Source organism: Hordeum vulgare, chromosome 6H, assembly GCF_904849725.1.
Source record: "Hordeum vulgare subsp. vulgare chromosome 6H, MorexV3_pseudomolecules_assembly, whole genome shotgun sequence".
NCBI lineage: Eukaryota > Viridiplantae > Streptophyta > Magnoliopsida > Poales > Poaceae > Hordeum > Hordeum vulgare.
In genome coordinates, this window is record NC_058523.1 from 289,100,800 (window position 1) to 289,106,799 (window position 6,000).

The window sequence follows — 6,000 nt, forward strand, 5'->3', positions numbered from 1 at the left end:
TTGACTCTTATGAGTCTTTAATAAATGCTTGAGTCATAGAGTTATGTTGTGATGCCATGATTGTATCTACACATATCGTGCATAATGTGTGTATGTTTGAAATGCATTATATGTGTGGGATTCGACACCTAGTTGTTTGCCTTTAGTAGTGCTCTTTACAGGGAAATGCCTCTTTGTGATTCCATCGAGCCTTGGTAGTTTGCTACTGCTCGGAACACATTGATTGACCGGCATGTATCCTTCTTTGCTGCTGTGTCTGTCCCCTCGGGGAAATATCACGCGGTGTAATGGAGTCCTTGTAGCTTGCTACGACTCGTCTACACACGCTGATGACCGACACCTGCTTTGCTGGGTTATGTATGCCTGTCCCTGTCTGGTTGTAGCGCTAGGGTTTATAACTAGTCATGTCGACCCGGGTTCTTTGTCGTTTGAACGCTAGCAACATATTCATATACGTGAGCCAAAAGACGCAAACGGTCCCGGCCAAGGTAAGGTGGCAGCCGTGGAGTTTACCGTGCGTGAGGCCGCAAAGTGATGTGATGTGTTACAAGCTAGGTTCTTATGACTCAGGATCGGGGTCCCGACAGCTTTGGTATCAGAGCTTGACTACGTGTAGGATAACCAAGCCAAACTCGCGATGTTGAGTCTAGCAACTCTTTAGTTATATAAGGGAATTGTTTGTGGAAGGGAACGTAAGGCTCTTTTTACTCCTTTCCTTGTGTAATTCTTATTTCGAGTCACCCTCTTCTTTATTCTACGGGGTTTAAGAATTAGGCTTTCTCATCTATTCATTAGGATGACGAGTTACTATGTTGGAGACTTATAGAGAAGTTGTTGTCTTCCTGGATCAGTGTCTCCATAAGAATTCAATTGTTATGTTGTTAGTTTTCTTGCAGGTTGCCTCATATTTCATGCCCGTACAGCCGTTATGCTGTCCGAGTTTTCCAAAGTTCCCAAATAGTCTAATGCAATTGCTAATTCCCTCCTCCTGAGCTAATGTCTTTTGGCCGGACAAAGCACACTAATAATTGTGTTGAGGAACTTTATTACCTCGATGTTTTGTTGAAGTATTAGGAAAAACATGTTACTCTAAAAACTACCCAATAGTCTAGATGTGTGCTATGTCTTCCAGTGTGATAGTTCTGGCCATCATTTTCGAAAAACATCTCGTGATGTTAAATAGCTTGTAGGTACTCTATTTCTGGGCCTTTGAATCCAAGGATCATTCTGCTCATCTCTGTTGATAATGTTGCTAGTTCCTTTAGAATGATTAGTAACCTTGTTGTAATCCTGAAGGTGCATGGTACATCATTCTTCCAATACCATGGACCATCTCTGTCAAAAGTCATTCGTGAACTAAAGATCATAATAAGAGTGCTCGTGATGAGTTCTCCATTCCATATTGTGATTGTACCTATTCCGCCCTTCTGCATGGGTTATCTGGAAGAATTATGTTGATCTCTTTCGACATTCTAATCCATGCATCCATAACTCAAGAAATCATGTGCTTTTCAGTTGCCCCTCTTTAGTTGGATTTTGACCTTCATCATTGAAAGGATAGTCAAGAGTAGTTGTGCATTCATGTCATTGATGTCTTCTATTTTGTGGTCTGTCAAGTTTTCCTATTCTCGAAAGACTGGGAGAAGCAAACTCCAGTACCACATCCATTTCTTGGATTGGGTCAAAGTAGTTGTATTCCACAGATCGAAATGCTAAACTAGCTTTTGTTCTGTTCTATCTTGGATTATTACCCTCTTTTTGTCAAGAGTGTTATGAGAATTGCACCATCTCTTATGAGCTCTTGATGCAGCGATACTTCTCGCTATCATTGTTCATCCCTCGGTTTTCGTGTTGGTTGTAACCGGAATATCGACAAGTGAACCATGATGTGTGAAATCAATACTCCTAGCAATGCTATTGCTTGGTAGCTAATGGACAATAATTTCACTCTTATGGTGATGGTGATTGAATCGTCATTCTAAGATTGACCGTGCTACCTAGTCCATGTTTCATGGTGCACCTTTTGATCAATGAGTTAGGATTTTGTCAATCCCTCGTTCTATTGATCACATCATCTTGCCCTGAAAAGCAAGATTGTTCTCGAGCTTAATAATATATCGGTGGTTCGTGATTTTCCGAATATCTTCTCGGAAGTATTACCAGGTTGTTTCCTGACTGTTATGATAGAGCTCGTGATCAAGTTGGTTTTTCTATAAACCAACCCCTTCTCCAAGAATCTGTATTGGATACCCCGAGCTAGTTGGTTAAGCTAAACAACAACTTGGAGAGTTGGAAGATAAAAGCTTCGCCTAAACTCAGCTCATTTGAAAGGGATATCTTTCTGTTGTGTGAGTCTGAAGAAAGATGATATTTTCATCGGTTGATTCGTGTGATCAATTGTGGCATATATTATCTTGTTCAATTTTGATTTGAGCATGGGCTATCGTCGAATCAAACTCAGAACCAAAGATTTTCGTAGCGGTGTTTTACTCATGGATTTTCTCTGAGCATACATCATTATACTCTTTGATCTGACCAATGCTATTATCTTTCTCACATAGTTGTGGAAATCCATTTACATGGGTATCTTGATGAATTGTTGTTGAGCCCATCGGCAACATTCTCATTTGTTCCATGATCTATGTTGGACATTAAGCTAGTGCTGGAAACTTTGTAGACATTGTCTTCGTGTCTCGTGCACGAGGTATATGTTAGGTGTAAGAAGTGAATTCCTCTAATTCATGTGCATCTGATGCAAGTTGCCGCCGTGAATTTGAGAAAAGTTAATTTGTTTCTTCGGAACCATTCCAAGTCAATCATGCACGTGCGAAGTATTCTATGGTTTGATAGACTGATCATCTTCACTCCATATGTATCTCCTAGCACACCAAGCCACTGATTGATTTGTTCAAGGAAAAGAAGTTAGGTGTCATTCCCGAAGGGCCCAGACGGACTTGCACATGGCTTCGTTATCCGCAATGATGGTTCCCAAACTAGAACGCGGTAGTGTTTTGTTGTAAGACTTTTCATGTGTTCACAGTTGTCTTGGGCAGTGTGTTCACGTGGGTCTTGCGATCCAGCTCATGTTTTGGAGTTGTCTTCCGTAGTTCATTTCCTGAGAATCACGCAACGTTATCTCGTCGCTTTGTGTTGCAAACTTTCTTTTTGGACATGCTGAGTCTGAAGCATCGTGTCACCAACCGGAGCTGAATGCCAGGCAGTTATAATGGTTGGAACTTTCCCCAAGAGTTATAATATTGGTCTCTATGTAACCTGGTAAAGTGATGTTGTGGCTAACACACCTAGCTGGAAGACTTGATATTATAATATCTTGCATCAGCAATCTTAGCCATCTCCCTGTGAGGTTTTGTATGATTTATTATGGAAGTTGTTCCTCATGGACTCCCTTTGATGCCCCGAAGTCCGACCTATATTTGATGTGCTAGATATAAAGCATGACTTATAATTGGGTTGTGCTAGTACATCAAGGAGAACATTAGAAGCGGAGTGCTAAATATCTCTCGGTCGATCAACCAGATTTCGTTCCCTTGGCACAGCTAAGGTGAAATCTGAGGAGGTGTTGTCTTCCTTTGCATCCGCATCCTCCATGACTGTTCATCATGGTAGTAGGTTGTGTCACCAAGATCTTGGCACAGATATTGGTAAAACCTTGATGAATATGGAAATGCTCAAGTTCATGAGAGCACGCTCACACACTAGGTTATATCCTCGGTAATATTTGGAATGTGCCATCCGATCGCCGAGTTGTTCTATAACCCTAGTTTCTTTCCAACCTGAGTATGCCATTCTTTCAAATTGCTTCAAACAATCATTTGTGAATTGTCTTTCCTGATAGGAAGAGTTTCAATGATCTTTGGTTCAAAAGTAATTCTTTTTGCCACTTAAAGGAATACCTCTAAGAGTCACCTTCCTAAGGTGCCCCGTTGTGGTATGGAGGGCAACCTAATCCTCGCTACTTTGAAACCTCGTCACCATCTGATTTAAGCATGGATTTGTTGCCTACCAATTGAACCTTTGTCTTATGCCTCACTTCCTCGTCCATGTTCTGTGTGTTGTGTCTCAGCTCAAGGGACGTTCCTTTGTCTCATGCTATGAGTTGATCTTGAGTTGCTCGATTTTCGAGGAGATCGAATCTTGTGTAGTCTCCCTGTTCTTTGTCGTCAAGCTAGATGAAGACCTCAAGGACAAAGATGTCAAGATCAACATGGTGCAATGAATCAACGTCCTCGAGAGGAGCAAATGGATTGTGAAGATTGTGATAGTTTAGTGTCCCCTCTTCCTCCTCCCGACTACGCCTGAATCTCGGGACAAGATTCTTGTTTAGTGGGGGTGAGTTGTCACAGCCCTAGATTATATCTTGTAGTTAGTTGCATCATTAAGCATTCATGAATGCATTCAAATCAATTTTTTTTAAATTTGGATGATTTACAAATGGGGATGACTAAACTCTAACACCAAACAACATCCAAATAGGTTCAACAAGAGAAAAATCCTAGCTACTCTATATTCAAAACAAAACCCTAGCAACTCTATATGCAAAACAATTCAAAAGTGGTGACAAATCAATGAACCAAAATGGTTTTCATAAAAGTCCATCATTTTTGATAAATGTTGGAAAGAAAATATCAGGGGTGATATATATTTTCAAAATACTTTTGGCATTTTATTTTAAACTCAAAAGCCACTGAAATCAATTAATTAATTGATTTCAAATACTTCCTAGTTTTATAAAATGTTGAAACTATTTTTGTGGCATTGATTATTTTTACTACTGTCACATAATACTATTCTAGGATTTTATAAAATGATTAAATATTTTATTAAAATCCTAAACCTAAATGCCAGAAAGAAAATAAAACAAAATTAGAAAAAAGGAGAGAGAGAAACTAACCTGGCCCAGGAAGGAGATGGCCCAGCCCACTAGCCTCTGCCAGTCATCTTCTACCTCTGCCAGAAGGCAGAGGCGAGATGAGGCACGGCGCCGGGCGAGCCAGCTCCTGCTTCGCGCTGGCGGCCAACCATGCATCCATCTCCATCTGCGGCCACAACCTAGACCCCAGAGCTCATCCCCCCTCTCCAGTCTCTCCCCTATCTCTCTGCTTCTCCCTCCCCCATGGATTCTAGCGAGGCCGTCGCCGCCGATCGTCGTAGCTTGGTCGGAAAGGATGCGGCCCTAAGCTCGTCGTCTGCTCCAACCGAATCCCTGTGAGCTCCAGATCCGTTTCCCCCTTGCCTCATTGTCGTTCCCCTCTCCTAGCACCCCGTGCCACCGGAGTCCGAAGCTCCTGCCGCCGGCCATGGCGCCGTCGTGGCTAGAGCCACTTAGGGCCGTTTCCGAGCACCTCCCTGTGCTCTCCGCGCCCGCAGGAAGCCGTAGCCATCTTCAACTCGCTCTTCCGTGCCCCGTAGCCTTGATCCCCACCGTGGCCGACTTCGGCCACCGCCCGAGGTCGTCGCCGGCCTCGCTCCGGCCACCTCCTGACCTGTGGCTTGGTCGGAACGGATGCGGTGCTCTGCCAGCTTCCTGTAGAACCCAACCGCGCCCGATTTGGTGCCCTGTAGCGCCGTTTAGGTCGTCTCCGGCGATCCCTCCGCCGCGGGCTTGGTCGCCGGCGACCCTCCTTCGGTGAGGGCCGACGTGGCCACTCGTTAGCAAGCTAACCCCCCCCCCCCCCCGAGCCACCGCCAGAGGGCCCCACGCCTGGTCAAACCCCAATTAGGGGCTGGTCAGCGCGGGGTTAGCCCCTGGGTCACTGACCAGTGGACCCCACTGGTCAGGTTTGACCTGGCCATGGCGCAGTTGACTGCTGACGCAATGCTGATGCAGTGCTGACGCAGTAATTGATTTTCAATTATAAAATTATTCCAGAAAATGCCTAAGACTTGTAAAAATCATAGAAATTAAAATATAACACGGATGAAAATAATTTATATATGAAAAAGTATCAGAAAAATCCAAGGAATCTGATTATGGCATTT